The 17563-nt window shown below is 44.7% G+C and overlaps 2 protein-coding genes across 8 annotated transcripts in view; one reads left to right on the plus strand and one right to left on the minus strand.

Annotated features, from left to right (window-relative positions):
- Positions 1-6870, minus strand: part of NR3C2 (nuclear receptor subfamily 3 group C member 2) — a 302223-nt gene extending 295353 nt beyond the window's left edge. The window contains exon 1 of one of the 4 annotated variants that reach the window (XM_084755685.1): positions 5769-6870. The gene's annotated coding sequence lies outside the window, so the exon portion shown is untranslated. Of the gene's footprint in view, positions 1-3497; positions 3835-4381; positions 4517-5768 lie in introns of those variants that run through there. The other 3 variants (XM_084755686.1, XM_084755684.1, XM_084755687.1) reach the window with 3 other exon arrangements.
- LOC311582556 (uncharacterized protein) overlaps positions 5828-17563 on the plus strand; it is a 206122-nt gene continuing 194386 nt past the window's right edge. For 2 of the 4 annotated variants that reach the window (XR_014774139.1, XM_084755728.1), the window contains exon 1: positions 5828-5922. The gene's annotated coding sequence lies outside the window, so the exon portion shown is untranslated. The remainder of the gene's footprint in view (positions 5923-17563) is intronic. The other 2 variants (XR_014774140.1, XR_014774141.1) reach the window with 1 other exon arrangement.

Raw genomic sequence — 17563 nt, forward strand, 5'->3', positions numbered from 1 at the left:
TTTTAAAATTATGAATAGTCAGAAACTATCAATTTCACCACTGTGTCCCAGATGAGTAGTAAAGTGCAAATAAAAATGTTTAACTACTATACTATAATCAATACTCAATTTGTGAACCTTAAAACCTACCAATTATGTAGCATGCTTTCACTTAAAGAACATTATTCTATTAATTCTTAATCAAAAATCAATCACTAAAAGTTGAAAATAAATCAAATCAGAAAGATTGGGAGAGTTGTCTGGTAATTTCAAAAAGAGTAAGTATGGATAAAAACCAAGTAAGAGTTGAAACACACACACACACACACACACACACACACACACACACCAGCACAAAGTGAACTGGGAACCAAATCACTGCTAATAATGGACTTTTTTTTTTTTACTCTTCTGAAAACTCATTTAATCATAGCAGTAATTTGGAAAACACAGTGACTATTACATGCTGCTTCTGCATCTATAGAGAATATTCTATAGTTTCTATACCCAAGACAGAAGTCTGCAGCTGAGACAGAGGTGCTTTAGGTTCAAGTCCACTAACCATCCCAAGAACTGCCTGTGCTCAGAACAGAAGCCCTTGTGTGCATCACCCTACTCCACGCCACCAAATGCACATTCCTTTCCTGAGAAGGCCTCTGAGGGAAGTGGTCCTTCTGCAGGCTCACTGCAAGGCTTGCCTTCCCACAGGACCCTTCCTCCCCCTTCCTGGAGCTGTATCCCTCAGCCTCCCCTCCATCCAGGCAACAGGACTGTGTGCCCTGAGTCTGAAGGGGGACCCTCACCCAGATCCTTCTCCAGAACCTCGCCCCATCTTTTGGGATAGATAGACACTCTGCTTTTTATTAGGATTTCACGGTGAAAGTGTGGACTCCGAAATCCCTGGGAGATTTTAAAGTGCAGAAGGCAGTATATTTTTTAATCCAGCACTCCTGAAATAATTTGATCTCTGTACACGTTGTTGTCGTTCAGAGGACTTACGAATATCCTGAGGGGCACTTCTCACTATTGCCTTCTGCCTAAGTGAGCCACATGCCAGGTCTACAAAGGTCTATAAAGCTCACAGTAGAAGAATCCTTCTGGGAGACAGGGGCACCACCCACAATTTCATCTACAGGGAAGCTCTCTTCAGCTAACATCAGACAGCTGATCTCAACTCCAAGTCCAGGCTCACCAAACCCTCATGTCTCAGTCTCAGAGCAATCTCCTCAAGCCAACCAGGTGATTGACAGGACTATCATGAAGAAGCTGTCAGAGGCTTTGCCTTGTTCAACATATCCACATCTGGCAATGGCATCCACCTCCCAAAGACAACAGGAGGTTGGGGACCAACAGAGAGGGCTGGACAGCAGCTGGCATGTGAGTGCCTCTCGTGCAAACATTCCTTCTAAGACAAGCTGCCTTTAAGATGGGATTACTGAAATACTTTACGCTCAGTTCTCCTTGGTTATTATTTTAGTTTGTATTTTCTAGAAACAAATGGGTTAAGTTAGACATTTATTTCCTGTGTTGTCCAGGAAACTGGGGTTGGCTTTTTGAATTGCCACAATGGCCGTGGCTTTGAATAGCAGTCCAGTCAACCTGAACTTACCAGTGAATACTAAAAATATGACTTGATGAGTATGATCATCATAAAACTTTATCCTGAGGGTAAAGGAAAAGTTTTTCTTACTTAAGTAGAAAACAAAGCAGTGAATTATATGAATACCTAACACAGGGAAAATCGGGCCTCTAAGCTTTCCAGTGAACACTCTACCACAGACTCTTGGGCCATTATAAACCTTTATTTTCATCAAAAGAAAAAAAAATCACATAGGTCAGGGAAAGCACCTTTTGTGGTGTGTGTGTGTGTGTGTGTGTGTGTGTGTGTGTGTGTTCATTCAGAGGACTCACTAATATCCTGAGGGGCACTTGTCACTATTGTCCTAAATGAGCCATATTCCAGGTCTACAAACCTCTCTAAAACTCTGAAAAAATATGGATTTTTTTCTGAAATGTTTTCTGAAAAAAATATATACTTAAATCTTATTTCTATGAAGAAAATACACTTTATTTTTTTGTTTCATAATTTGCTAATTACCTCTTTCCATACAAAAATCTGCCCCCCCCCCGGAATTATTAAAGATCCTTGGAAATTTGTATCGTTTCTGAAAACTCACTTTTAACACTCCCTAAAACATATCCCCTTCTTAGTGGCATCTTTCCCCCAGGTATGTTACTGTTGAGCGGCTGTAGGGTGGCACCATGGAGACCCATCCGTGAGGGCTGTGTGAGAAGGCAGAAGACAACTCCAGGAACCTAGTTTTAGTGGCTATGCTCTTCAGGACTGTTAACCTTCCCCTCTTACAGACAGGGGAATGGGATAAATCTGCCAAGGTCACCTGAGACAGTGGGAGAGCCAGTTAGAGCTAAGCACACCAGAGCTCTGTCCACTTGCCTGACCCATTGAGCCATATCAGCTCCCTCCCTCCCTCCCTCCCTCCTTCCCTCCCTCCCTCCCTCCCCCCTTCCTTCTTTTCTTCTTCTTCTTCTTCCTTTTTTTTTTTCAAATCAAAATTACCTCTTCCATATAGGAAAAAAGCTGTGCATTAGTCGGCCCCTTCCCACACTTCTCTCCGAAAGCATTTCATGACAGGCATGGTAGTGTGTCATGATGCCAAACGCGAAATTAAAGCTCCAAGGGAGAACTACACAGACAGGGCATAGCACTGATAACAGCACCTAGAGGGTGAGGACCCCCGCCTTCCTCCCCCCCCCCCCCCCCCGCTGCCGCGCAATGTTAAGGTGCAGTTTGCTGACTTTAAAATTTCGGTGGCTTTAATAACTAGTCTGCTGTCAAAAGTTTTCCAACTATGCTATAATAAATAAATAAAGCAGACGGTATGATGAAGCATTATGATTTGAACCTCGTCTTTAAAAAAAAAAGCCATGCATCTAAAACCCATCTGAGCAAGAATGCCACCCAAAGCAGCTCCATCTCTCGTCGGTCCAGTCCCTGCCCTAAGAATCCTCTAGAGTTTTCCCCAAATATAAAGGAAGGGGAAAAGCCAAGATTTTCCATACAAGACCTATGGGGTTCTAGCTCCTTCAGCTGCCCTTATCGGCTACGCCTCCCACTCAGACTGAGGAGCTTCCGCAACTGATAGATGAAAGAAACATTATTCAAACGTCCTTTAAAATTTGCAAGAGGAAAACGATCTGAAATTCATTTTTGGGGAAAAGGGGAGGGTGGTAGACCGCCCACTGCCAAAGGCGGTTAAAAGCCGCTCTTTAGAGGGCATTTATCCAAAGTGGCCAAACTTTCCCAAAATAGTCCTCAGCCGGCCCGGGGGGAGGGGAAGAGGGGAGAAAAAAAACCAAAACAAAACAACAAGCACACAGCACCATACTGACTGTGCCTCCGGATTACGCAGCGGCTTCTCCTGCAAAGTGCAAGCCACCCTTGCCACGGGCATACGCTGGGCAGGACCGGAGGCGCCCCACTGGGCACCCCTACACACCTGCCTCGGCCGGGGTCGTCCTCTTGCTGTCTACCTGTTGCAGCGCTTGTCACCACCAGGACACCCCTGCTGCGGAGCCCCCCTACATCCAACCACATCCAGGCCAGCGAGTGCCACTCTCCCTGCAGCGGGAGAGCCCAAGGCAGCAGCGCTGGCGCCCAGGTGACTTGCACAGGCTTCCTCTGAGCAGCCTGAAGTTGGCTCTCTTCTCCCGGGCCCAATGACACCCAGGGTGCGCAGGAGCTGAGGGGAGGGGCAGGGGCAGGGCCTGGGCATGCAAAAGAGGGAGGGAGCCCCCCCCCCGGGGGGGGCAGTTGGAAGGCTGGCTCTTTTAAAAGCAGGTCACATGTCCAGAAAGTTCAGGTCGCTGTCCCGCCCGCCGGAGCCATTTTCATTGGCCAAGGGGGAAATAAGGCTCCACGCTGTGCGGGCCAGGCGCGTTTCTCATTGGGCAATCGGGGCTGTCAGTCACCAGGCGGGCGACATGACTGATACAAAGTTGCTGCGACACAGCCTGGACTCGGCAGCTTCCTTAAAGCCGCAGAGGCGGAGGGTTCTCCTGGTTCCCGGAGGTAGCTAAGACCCTGAGCACCCTTGCACATTTTACCCCTTAACCCACTTAGCTCCCTCGCCCCAAACTTGTTCTCACCTACCCTACTGTTCCCCCGGAGGACCACAGGCAATCGGAGAGAAGGGGAAAGTGTAGTGACGCTGTAGAAGCCTAGATGGTGTGCCCTCGCTTTCTCCACCTGCAGCGCCAGGTGAGCTGCAGCGTCGCACACCCGGCGCCGCCCACAGCGTCCACAGGCCTAGGATGACTCGGGTGGGCATCCCCCGGACCCTAGACGCGCTACTCCCCGCCCCCTTTCAGGTCTCAGAGTTACCTCTCCGCGGAGCAGCCGTAGTCTCCGCGGCCAAAGACCCAGAGGATCACGTTCCTACTCGATTTCAGTTTCCTTGTTTTAACCACGCAGGAAAAGCGGGTGCTTTCAGCGCAGCCAAACCCCTTTAAACACAGCCTTCCTCCCACCCCACCCCCTGCCAAAAAAAAAAAAAAAAAGTGCCAGGGTCAAGAGCCAAGGCGCCTGATAATTTTGTTACTGTACTACTACTTTAGTCCTGGATTTTTCCACTAGTTCAATATGCAAGAAAGCGTACTATCGAGGATATTCACTTTATAATGTGTGGAAGGGGTGCACATAACTAGAACAGGCATAGAGGAGGGGGAAGGCATTAAACTGTTTTCTAAGGATTATTTCCCCTTGAGAAGAAATTTCGCCCCCCCTCCTTTGCCCCCACCCTATTTTTCCTCCCGCCCACCTAAACACTGCACTTGCTAAGCTGAAGGATAGGCTCCTTAACTTAAATTTCTAAGGACTTTTAGACTGGCGTGAGTCTCCGCTTTGGACTCCCCCGCTGGCTAGGTGTCAGCACCAGTGACGTACACACCTAAATCTGGTCCCCTGGCCCTTGGCGACCCGCAGGCCGCCGGCGGCAGCTGTGCAGCTTCGGGCTCGCCCTTGCTTCCCGGGAGCTGAAACCCCCTATGAGGAAGAGGAGGAGGGCACCTTGTGCCCGAAGGCCCCTCCTTTCCCTACAGTTAGTTAAGCCTTGGGATCCCGAATCCCAAGCCTAGGGAGACTGGAACTCTCAGCAGGACACTCTCCAGAGGCAACGGGGGCTGCAGCAGAGCCCGCAAGCTGGCCAGCAGTCCGGACTCTGGTGCCAACAGTCCCCGGCGCGGAACTGGTCCCGGAGCCCCTACATAGACGATTTCCCCACCGAGTGTCCCAACTTTCCCGCGAGGGTAGCTGTCACGCGCGCCCGGCTAGCAGTTGCAGCATCTATCACTCCCGGGGCCGCGCACCGGTGGCGAGCTGGAACTAGGGGAGTCCTGGACCCGGCGGCCCGGGCTCGCCAAGCACCAGGGACTGCTGCTCAGCCAGAACTATTCAGTATTAAAGAAATGGACGAGTCTCTTTTTTACTAAGTTTTTACCTCCTTTACAGAGGGCTGGTTTGCCCTGGATCGAATCTCCTTGCAAAATCTAGGTTAGAACCGCTCAGAGCAGCCGCGGCGCGCTCGCAAGCCGTCCTGCACCCTTGTCCCGCTCCGGGCTGGCAGGCACCTGGCCTACCGCCTGCAGCCCACTTTGGTGCGCCGACCCGCACCCTCTGCCCTCTGCGTTGGCCCTGCCATCTCGGGGCTGCCCTTGAGCTCCCAGGCCCCCTCCCGCCACTGTTGGCACTAAGTGACAGTCGCTGCACTCACCTTTTCTAGGACATGGTAGGGAAGCTGGGGCGGGGGAGGGGGCAGCGAGACTCCCGTCGCCTCCGCCGCTGCTGCCGCCACCAGCAAGTCCAATACCGGCTGATCAGCAAAGAGGATGGAGAGGATAGCAATCCTGGCAGTCGCCTTACTGACGGTGGGTAGAGCAATAGAGCGACAGTGCAGTTACCCTGCTGGAGGCAGCAAGCCGGCAGCACCAAATCGCGCCGTGGGGGCTGCGAGCACCCGCCGGTCCCCAGCAGTGGCGGCCGGGCCTGGGGCCGGCGGGTCTCCGGGGCTGCTGGTTCGCCCCGCGGTGACTGCGGAGGTCCCGGGAACCCGCCAGTCCTGCTGTAATATCCCGCGCCCGCAGCGGGGAAGCGCGGCTCTCCGCGCCCCCTCCCAGGGTTGGGGTGGCCGGTGACAGCTCAGGCGACAGAGCGTGGTGTGTGTGTGTGTGTGTGTGTGTGTGTGTGTGTGTGTGTGTGTGTGTGTGTGTGGTGTCTGTTTGTGGGGGCAGCCGCAGGGGGAGCCCGCGGCCCTAGGGGCCCCCTCCCCGGGTCACACCCTCACTAGTAGTATGAGGCAGTCCAGTGTCCTGCTACCCGTTGGTGGGAGACAGGGTGCTGGTGGCGGTCTTCGGAACCTCAGCCACTGACAGCAAGAAGGCCCAGGGAAAACGGAACCCCAGTGCACGCACCCTGTAGGCTTCTCCTCGCGGCTCCCCAAAGTGGGCCCTGACCTGGTGCCTGGCCTCAGGTACAGGTGCCACCGGAAAGGGAGCAGAGGGCTGAAGGACCATGGGCGGGCCAGGAGGGAAAAGTTTCTTTCCTGTGACTCCGCTGCCCACCCGGTGAGACAGCTCTTGGGTCGCTGCCCCACCCCCACCATGGGGAGGGGCGCCCAGGAGGGCCGGGATGTCGCGCACCAGGGCTTGTGGGAAGCCGCCGCCACCGACCCCGGGTTCTAAACAGGGGCTCTGGTCGCTGCGGGCCCAGGAAGGGGCGAGCGGCTGCAGCCCTCTCCCGTCGCGCGCCCCCGCGCCCTCGCGCCCGCCCGGGCAGGCACCTACGCAGATGCGAAAGTGAAAGGCGGGCTCCCTGGTCGGGCGGCGCGGCGCGCGGGCACGCGCCGCTGGGAGGTGGACCTAGACGCTGCGATCCTGGGATTCTCCAGTCCCCAGCGCGTCCTGGATCGGACCTCAGCCTTCTCACTCTCCAACGTTCTCAAGTCCCAGCCCTCCACCCTAAGGCACTCTGGTCACCCCAGCCCCGTGTATGTGTGTGTGTGCGCGCGCGCGTTTTCACGCTCATTCGCGGGTGTGCGAGATACCCTGAGCTCCAGAGTCCTCCACCACACCGTTATGCACGCCCCTGGTGGAAGTCTGCGGGGCGGGGAAGACTTGCCACTAGTAGTACAGGCTCACCTGCTTGCTTGCTCTTTTAGGAGTAAGTTAAATAAATTAAGGAATTGACCGCTCACCTCTCTTATCTGGCTTGATACTCCTTCCAAGGTTTTGTAAAACCTCTGTCGCCCCTCCCTCCTTCCCAATTTCTTCCTATGTAGCCGTGAAAGTTGCTGGTCCCCATTAAAACCGAACTATGATGTTAAAATAATCCCTGCTTTTCTTTAACCGGCATTTTCACAGTCCCTTGTCAAGCTTAATTGCTCCATCACCCACAGCACTTTCCCTAATTCTTTGGTGGCTCAAAGTGGCTTTTTGGCCTGAGGCAAAACAAATCTTTATTTTTTATTTTTTAAATTTGTGAACGTGTCTTATAGGTTAACTTTTGTGAAGGTATATCTTAGGTGAGGTCAAGAAAAAATGTTTTAAATAATTTATAAGAAAAGTTAACGTTATATTCAGTAATCTTTTAAAAAGACAATTTAGAAGTATACTGATGTTGGCAAACTGGAAATGCCTCAAAGTAAGATGGGTTGATACTAATGGGTTGGTTAAACGAACTGGGGGATGAATAGACAGGTGAGCAAGCCTACCTGTGCGTAGTATAGTTCTGGAAGAATCAAACTGCCACTGGTACACAAGTTCCCCAACCTCTCAGTATGCTTGAGAGTTTTTCATAGTAAAACCTTGGATGAAGAGGAGCCACTGTTTAAGATAATGGAGAAAATGTAAATTCCTACTGCAGGACTGACATGTCAGGCTTGCATGATTCCCTTCCCATTTAAAGTAAAATTTACACAAACGTTCTTTCCCCACAAGCTCCCACCACCACTTTAATCAGCGCTTTGAGATACAGACACTGTGATAAGTGGATGGTATAAAATGGGGTTATAACAACTACAACATTTTAGAAATTGAGGACATTTCTTTCCATGTTTTTATTTGGCAATCTTGCTAATTTTTATCTGCCCTGCCTTTAGGGGTGTTTAATGTTGAGGTCAGGGGTCTCTGTGTGCCCAAATATGTCCGTTTCTTTTATCCTAGGGAGAAGATATTTAGAGGACCTTACAGTTATCCAAAGGTTTAGGGTTTTCTATTTTTAAGTCTTTATCTGAGTATTAAGTTTCCCTTGCATAATCTTGCTTTGCTGGCACTCTGAGAAGACAACAGCTCACAAATTCAGTGCCACACCTCCTGTGTAAGGGACAGTGGGAAGGTGGTACTGCTTTTGGTGGGAACGTCCCATCAGTGCTGTTTCTGAGGGATGGGGGCGGGGGAAGGGTGTTAGATACACTGTCATTTACGTGACCATCCATGAGGAGTCAGGCCAGCTTCAGTATGTGTCTAGCAGTGCCATTGCTTTTTTTTTTTTAAAGCTAATTCTTAACCAAATTTGTTCTTCCCAACCTTTTAGATAAGCACATTCGCCTCTGCAAAAGGATGGAAATTTCTATTTCTTTGGAAAAAGAGATTAAAAATTAAGAAATGGACCCTAACAGAGAGCAATCACTCAGTCTCCTATATAGCTGCCAAATGTCTTAACGCTGCAAGCAGCCTCAGACACGCCCCTCCCTCTTGACAATGAGAGCAAATTCATAGGCTGAACCTGAGGACCCCTCCCTCCCCCACCCCATTAGTGTCAAACTCCCTGAGGTTTGCCACAGCAAAGTGCAGGACTCAGCGTTTGCAATTTACATGTGTGACATCACATCCTTCATTATGTAACTTCAGAAACAAAGCCTAATATCTCAGTTTGTGTTGGAAAATATCCTCCCTAGCTCTGTTTTAACTTGAACAGTGACCCCTTAGTTCTCTGTTCCAGTTCAATCTCCTTAACAGCCAGCAAGCAACATGATTTATAACTTGGAAAATCTCTCTGACTCCACGTTGAACATATCTTTCTTCTTATCTCTTTATTCACTGACAAAGAAGTTAAGCACATATACTTTATTTGTATTAGGCTTTTAAAGATAAAGACTATAGCGTGTAGTTATAGCTAACTTCATTAATAAGCCTACTTATGCTAGGGTTATTTATTTATTTATTTATTTATTTGTTTATTTATTTACGATTTTTTTCCCTCCCCTGTTCTTTACCAGCTGTTGGGAAGAGTTGAGAAAGACAGACAGGAAGAATCTGAGAGAGAAGTGAGTGCATGTCAGAGAGAGAAGATGAATAGGACAATAATATGAGCTCGAGCTTCTTTGTTTATTGCAAAACACACATGTTACAGTTTATAAACACTGCAAGCGAGGAAGAAATTGTGGGCTAGAAGATAAATGCAAAACATATTAGAGACTTTGCTGATATTCAAAATTGCCCAAACTCAGCTTTCTGCACTATTTGAAATATTCGTTTCAGCTTTCATTATTCACTAATTTGAATAAGTAATTTGGGATTTGTTTGTGGAATAATTTATCTGTCTACCTTTATTTTCAGGCAGTTTAAATAGAAAACTCACAAATTTACTACATTTCTACAGCCAGATTTTGAGATGGAAGAGCATCAAACAGCACACACATCACAATTAGTATGCCATATTATTAGAAGCGAAGCAGATTTCATTGGACCCACACTGAGGTTCTAAATTTAGAAATAATATACAGTAGTTGAAAGGGAGAGGAACTTAGAACAGTATATTTGAATAAAAATAAGGACATCTTCAATTTCTCTTCTTTTCTCATATATTCTTGGTGCAGTGGAGGAAATTCGTCACCTTTAAATAACTGTGCTAATCTTACATAAATAACTGCATGGTTGTGTACTCATTAGGAAACCAGGCTGATTTTGAGGTATAGTGCTTAGTGGCAGTACACACACACACACACACACACACACACACACACACACACACACATTCACACTACCCACACACACTGAACACACCACACACACTACACATGCATATACACTCACACACCATACACACATATACACATCACACATACATACACATGCACATACATATACACACAGGTACAAACATACAAATGCACATAGATATACACACATACCACACACACATACACAAATACACATTACATATATCACACACACAAACATACATATACATGCACTCACACAGCACATATATACACATACATACTCACACATGCACATACAAACACATGCACATATCTATACACACCACAAACATGTGAACACACACCTTTCTCACATGCACACACCACACAATACTACATACAGTCTCTCTTTCTCACACACACATACACGAGGGCACACACACACACACACACACACACACACACACACACACACACACACTGAAACACATTGGGTCAAGAGTATGAAACCTCCATCTCTCTGAACTAGATGAAAGCCCCATTTAGAATTTCTCCCCAAGCCTTCACAAGAGCAGCTCGCTTTTCAGTAGTTGGTGTTTTATTTTTAGCAGCATTTTAACAGCTGTCAGTAACAACTTAGACAACATTTTGATCAACAGTATTTTTCATTCTATCAAAGATAATTGCAAAAATAATGCCTCAATATTTAAACGTTTAGCCATTAAAGATAAGTAATTTATTGTAATAGAAAATGCTACAAACACATAGAGACTTGCATAAGGTAACCACATAAAATGAGGCCTAATTAAAAAAAAATCTCACTCCCATGTACACATAATGAAGGTGTGGCTCTCGTCAGAAAGAGAAATGTAATAATGCGAGGCTGCATAGTGTCTTGTCACGTTTGCAATGGAGAGAGCATAGTTGCGTGGGCAGGGAAAGTGAACCGAGTCTTTCCCCTAACAGAGTTTAGGAACGTATATCGCGTGTCAGATACATGACACTGGAAACAGCAGACAGAAGATGTAAGGCGCTTCCTGACAGGTGTCATCATCGTCCCTAAAGACAGCCATGGCTATCTGTGTGACTGTGCGGATGTCGTAACCAATAACTGTGCTATGGGGAATATGTTACACAACAAATGAGCCAAGTCTCACCTTGTGCCAAGTGTAGGCTTCCCGGTTTCTGCCGGAAGAGAAGCAGAGGTGGTGCTGGTATACTGCACTGCCCTTCCGGCCATCTTATCCAGAGGTCATCCGCTATTTCAAGGGCCTAATCCCAGCTGTGAGGAAGTCCCAAAGAAGGCAGCTAAGTGTTTCAACTCCATCTAGTTGGCAGGGTAGAGAATTTATGCATTCTAAAATCAGATAATATTTCTATTGCATGACTTATGTACTCACTAATCCTGTAGGAGTTTTGTTATATTTTTAAATAGGGAGTATTTTAAATTACATGACAATTTTTAATAAAAAAGATGAAATTTTTATAGAAAAAGTTTAGACATAACTTCTACTTCTCTAATGTAAACCATTTTTTCAGCTAGAACTCTTTAAGTGATTTTTTTAACAGAGTATTATAGAGTTTTATAAATATCCACTTTAAAAGTAAAGCATATATAAAGATTTTCTCGCCGGTATAAATGTACATGTCATATACTTATTAATGTTAATGTTTGAACCATTATCTATTCTGAAGTACTTAGTACTAATTAAAGCTTGTTTCTACTATCTTCTCAAGTTAAGCACAATTTTAAAAAATAGATTTCTTTTTATTTAGCGTATAGTGTTTGTTTACATGTATGCATTCATGTGCACCATGTGTGTCTGGTGCCTGTAGAGGTTAGAAGAGGGTGTCAGATCCCACATGTGGATGCTGTGAAACAAACCTGGGTGGTCTGCAAACACATTAACTACCTGTAACTGCTTAGCCATCTCTCCAGCCCCAATAGGCATGTTTTTGTTCGTAACAGCTGATTATATATATATATACATATATATACATATACATATGTGTGTGTGTGTGTGTGTGTGTGTGTGTATTATACAGTTCAAATAATTGTCCTATCTCTGTGAGTGTGTCATGAAGATGGGCCCTATTTGAGGTAGAGTTTAATTGATGTTTCTTTTTCAGTTTTCATTAGATTTGAGTAAAATTTGATGAAACTTTTGTAGCCATTACTGTTTTCTTTCTTTCTTTCTTTCTTTCTTTCTTTCTTTCTCTCTCTCTCTCTCTCTCTCTCTCTCTCTCTTTCTTTCTTTCTTTTTTTCTTTCTTAATTTAGTAAAGCATTACACTGTGGTAAAATAAACTAACATAAATTTCGCCATTTTTACTTTGTGTGACCATGAAGATTCCATGGCTCATCGCCAGTCTCTAGTCGTAGAATCTGTTTCATCTTATGGGACAGATCATTCACTAGTGTTAATCAATAACTGTATAAGGGGATTTCCTCTATTGGGGGGAGGTTGGCAAATTTTCTATTTACTTCTGTAATAACTGTATCCCCTTGCTGAGAGTGGTGTTGGCACGCTAAGGGTTTTTTCTCCTTTAAGAATCTGAACAGTGAGACATGGGTTAGCAGCATTGCAGATTGTGCAGAGAACCAGGGTTCAGTCTCCAGCATCCACGCCGTGCTCCCCAACTCTCTGATCTCTAGTTCAGGGGCATTGCTCCCCTCTTCTGGCCTCTGAGGGCGCTGTTCTCACAGGGTGCACAAAGACACATATAAGCAAAACACTCATACATAAAACAGAACAATAAATCCTAAAATAAGTTGAACAATGAATTTCATTCAGTATAAATGAAATTTCTAGGTTTTTAGAAATAAACCTTGTGAATAATCAATGAAGTCCAACAGAAATAAAATGAAGCTACATTTCAAGTGTTATTTAAAAATTCATCGACCTGGAGAGCTAAAATAAAAAGAAAGAATTACGTACAATGTTGTAAGGAAACCCGGAGAGCCCTCTGCCTGTAGTAGTCGCAGTGTTATATGCTCTGCAGAATAGAAAAGAAGCAGCATGAGTAGTTATTGAAAGGAAGATCGTGGAAAAATGAGATTTTTCCTTCCTGGTAGGTGGTGACATCTCAGAAACACTAACCACCACTGTACAGTCTAATTTTAAATATTATTATGGATTGAGGTGATGACTATTACTGCCCAGTCATGAAAACTGGAGATAGATGTTGGTACCTGCATTCTGAGGCTCGCAAACACCTGTAACTCTAGCTCCGAGTGATCCAGCCTCCTCTCCTGGCCTCCGTGGGCACCTGAACACACGTGTATGTATCCACTACGCTAACATGCACACACATAAATACAAAAATGTAAACAATATTATTAAAATATTTAATTATAAACATTCTTAGGCATAATGTATTTTATACACCTCTAAACATGCTATAAAATATTTCAAGCATACAAAACCTATCTCACTACCTTCAATTCAGTCACTGCCTTCACGTAGCAGGGACAATATCATATGCACTATAGACTGCTAAGGAAATAGGAAGCTCCTCATGGAAGTGATGTATTCCTAGTTTGTAGAGGTTATGTAGGAGAGAGAGATGCCTAGTCCTTCAATAGCCACACAGTAAGCATATAGAGCAAGTAGATTCAATTAGTGATTGTAATACATTTTCAAAACTAATCTTTTAAAGATAGTAAGAATTTCAGCTGTGTGAGAGAAATAAGTTTGAAATGCAAGTAATACTATTCTATAGAAAGCCAAGATGAAAAGTCTTCACCTATATGCAGCCATCATGGGGAAAGGGTTAGTGTGTTGACCTTCATGTGCCTGTTAGCATAGGTGACAACGTATAACAACACAAGTCCCTCTGTGCACCTGTCACAGTGCCCCAGCATAAGGTTGGATCCAGGTAGGCTGGTGCTCAGTGGGTCAGGAGGAAGATTCCAGGATGTTTGACTTCTAGGCAGTGAACACTGTGATGGACTGCAACCTGTGCCCAACTGGCCAGTTCTGCCATACGTAATTAAACATTGTCAACTCAGAATTATCCCCACTTTAGGGGCTAAGCAGCATGTTCTTAAGAGATGTGCGAAGCACAGAGGCCAAACAAGTAAAGATTTCTAAGAGAAAAACACCAGGTTCTTTCTTCGGATCTACAAAACCTCTTCCAGGGAATACATTAAAAAGAGAAAGAAAAGGATGCAGGCTCGGCTGCCACCAGACCAGGGTTCCAAAATTTGGAGTTCACATTTATCCATGACACACTGGTCTTCATGGAATTTTGGTGAATTCCAAATTGCACATACATTTCAGATGCCAACACTCACACACGCACACATGAATATAGATTGCTGAATGTTGAGAAGGACTGTGGAAGAAATTATGAAGTTCTTATTCTAAAGAAAATTAGAACTAGGATTGTCAAAGCTCTGCAAGCAGAGTGGCAGGAGCAAACTACTAGCTTGCTGTATTGTTTTAAATTATTTTCAGAGGAAGAAAGATAGGAGGAGGGACTGGCCCCCAACATGGCCTGCTGAATAAGTGAGTGGTAAAGGACATTAGATGTCCGTTCACACTCATTTTTAAAAAGTTACCACCACCCTGAGTCACAGAGTAGGGCTCACATAAAAGTAGACTTCCAACTCTAAGGTTGAGTATCATGGGTGACAATACACGAAAGCCAGAATACGGTGAGGGCCCAACACAAGCTACAGTCCCAGGGGCATGTCTTTTTTTCTTTCTTACTTCCATCAGAGCAAGATCTACTTTTCCAAGTTATGTTCTATTTCCTGCTTTTTTTTTTTTTTTAAAAATCACCATAAATCACCTTATGGATTCACCAATGGATTGACCATTTGATCCACTCAAGGCCTTTAGAATCCAATAATTTACCAATAGTTCCTCATCTTGTACCCCAGACCTGAGCCCCAAATCTGCAGACCTGAGGGTGTGTATGGTTGATTTCATATTCAAGCCCTGGCGGAAGTGAAGGCTAAAAGCCTTGGGTATAGTTACAGACTGGGCTTAGATCTCACCACCAACCACTGTTTGACTATGGGGGAAATTATTAAGTGCTGTGCCTTAGCTTCATCACCTGTAAAATGAAGAAACATGCCTTACTTCCTAGGTTTATGGTGGTGACTGGCAATTTATGGGACAGCTGGATTACAGCAAATACTACACCTCAGATACAACATCTTCGCACACGGTCACTTCCAAGACATCTGTTTCTGACCACTCCTCTGCCCTCATTCTTTATACATTCATAATTTGTCCTCTTCGCATGGTTCTAACCCTTGAGGACTGCCTGTTTGGCTTCCTTCCATGTGCAAAGTCAGCCATTGAAGAGTCTGTTATTTTTGTGGTATCCCACCCTAACCCCACACCTGTAACCCAGTGTTTACAGGCATAAGTTTGACATCAACATTTAGGTCATTATAGAGTTCTTAATCTATCAGAGGTAAGTTCTCTTAGATAGTGTGAAACAGACAATGCTATGGGGGTCACAAAAATTCATTTCACTTGTTTCTCTTTGGGCCCTGTGGATGGTTACATATCTCAATTTCTTTGCACGCATTTAGGTATGAAACAGGTGTGTATCCTACAGTATTAGCAGAAGAAATATATGCATCTCTGTGCATGATTATCCAAACCACATTTTCTCCTAACATGTGCTGGAGAGGAGCATCAGAGTGTCTAAGGAAGCCGTGTCTCTCAGTCATCCTTCGGTGGAAGGCTACCAGTGTCCATTACATGACGTTGTAACAGAAGCAAGAAGCTACTTTTTGTCTCCCTCAAGAGATTTAGGCAAAATATGTTATTGTATTGTTCTAAATTTGATGGTATTGAAGAAGATTAATTAGCCAAGATATAAAAGGTCGTAGAGTGTCATATGTAGTAAAGTTTCAGTGTAGCTTAACAGCAAACAGCATCACTGGACTAATTGTGCCATTTCCAGTGTATTGTAGAGAAAGGGTATGGATCTCAGAACCATCCAGAGCCACATGAAGATTCTGTCCTCAGCATTTATAAGCTTTGGATTCAAAATGTTCTATTGTTGGAATAAAAATACAATTGTTTTTAAAAATAATCTTACCGGATAAATAAATTAAAACCTGATAGGTAATGTTCTTGAATTTCCACCCCTTCCAACATTTCAATATGCCTAATCTGGTATATAATATCAGTGAGTCCACATCCCAAACTGCTCCTAAAAAATTTGACTTTTTAAGAGCATTGTATTAAATCTTGACAAAATGGTAGCAATTTAGTCCACACAAAGCACTCATTTTCATAATATGTGCCCAAATGAAAAAAAAATCATTATAAAAGTTTTTATGTTGAAAATAGTACTAAGTAGAGAACAATTTTCTCTTTATTTAGTGCATTATTCAGAAAGTTCCCAAGTTAGAAAGCTTATGCTATGCACCATAGCACAATCTTGAAAATATTGTATTTAATTAAAATGGGAATTTCTGAAATGATTACAATAGCATTTATCTTTCAAAACCTCACATAAAATTTTTTTGACCCATGAAATATTTATGAGTTAATTTCCCTTTTCCCATCTCAATTTAGCTATCAGAAATATAGTTTCCATTTCAAAATACTGAGGGTGGGCTACTAGCTAACTGTGCACCAGCAAGCTAAAAGGCACCTAAATACCACGCATGTATGGTCACTTGTCCACATTGGACAGGCACAGATCTCAAAGGCATTCCTGCAAGGGTTGCCACTTGCTAGTTAATATTTAAACAAATGTTAGGAATTCATGACATCCATATGGTGGCCTTTTAAATGAAAAAGAAAAAAGAACAAGCTGGCATATTATCTATTATATTAACGTAGAATGCAAGTGGCTGGAAAATTTTAATCACACAAAGAGCATTAACAGGTCAACAGGTATTCAGTTAGGACCTATGGTTCTTGACCCTGAATTAGTTGTTATATTTTTGCAAGCTACTCTTTGCAACCAAGTAAACTCCCTGTGGCTCCCTTTCTTGTCTTTACACCCTTAGAGGACTTCCCCTTCAACTAACAAGCAGCCATTTCTGAGCATCGGTAGTATAGCGTTGTGCTCATTTTGTCCTATGTCTTTCTTATTTCCACTCACAATTACTTTATTTTCTTTCTTCGCGTCATGCCAACCTGTAGCCTTCAAGGCAATCTTGAGACCCCCTATTAACCTCCCCCAACCCTTTCTTTCTCCAAACATAAAGTTACATTCTATATACCAGCTTTATCTATGGCAGCATGAAACATCATGCAAAGTCAGAAACACCTTAGAGGGGGAAAACTTCCCACATTTATCTCTAAAACACAATATATGCGGCCATTTTTATGCACCACGTTTCAGGCTGTTATGCCGTCCAACTCAGCCAGTTTTTCCTCCAGCGTTGGAACAGATTGCTGTTTTCTCAGTTAAATACCTGATGAAGCAGTTGGCGTGCATTTCAGGGCCATGTTGCACACAAAAAAATGTATCTTTAAACACTTGAATCACACTCGGATGGTAAGATGCTCATACTAGGAGAGCAACTCAGGAACTGGGACCAGGGGAGGGAACATCAGTTTCCAAGCTCTCCTTCTCGCGCTCTCCTGGGGCATATGCTGTAGTGGG

The sequence above is a fragment of the Acomys minous genome (assembly GCF_964271855.1).
Source record: "Acomys minous genome assembly, chromosome: 14".
NCBI classification, from domain to species: Eukaryota; Metazoa; Chordata; class Mammalia; order Rodentia; family Muridae; genus Acomys; species Acomys minous.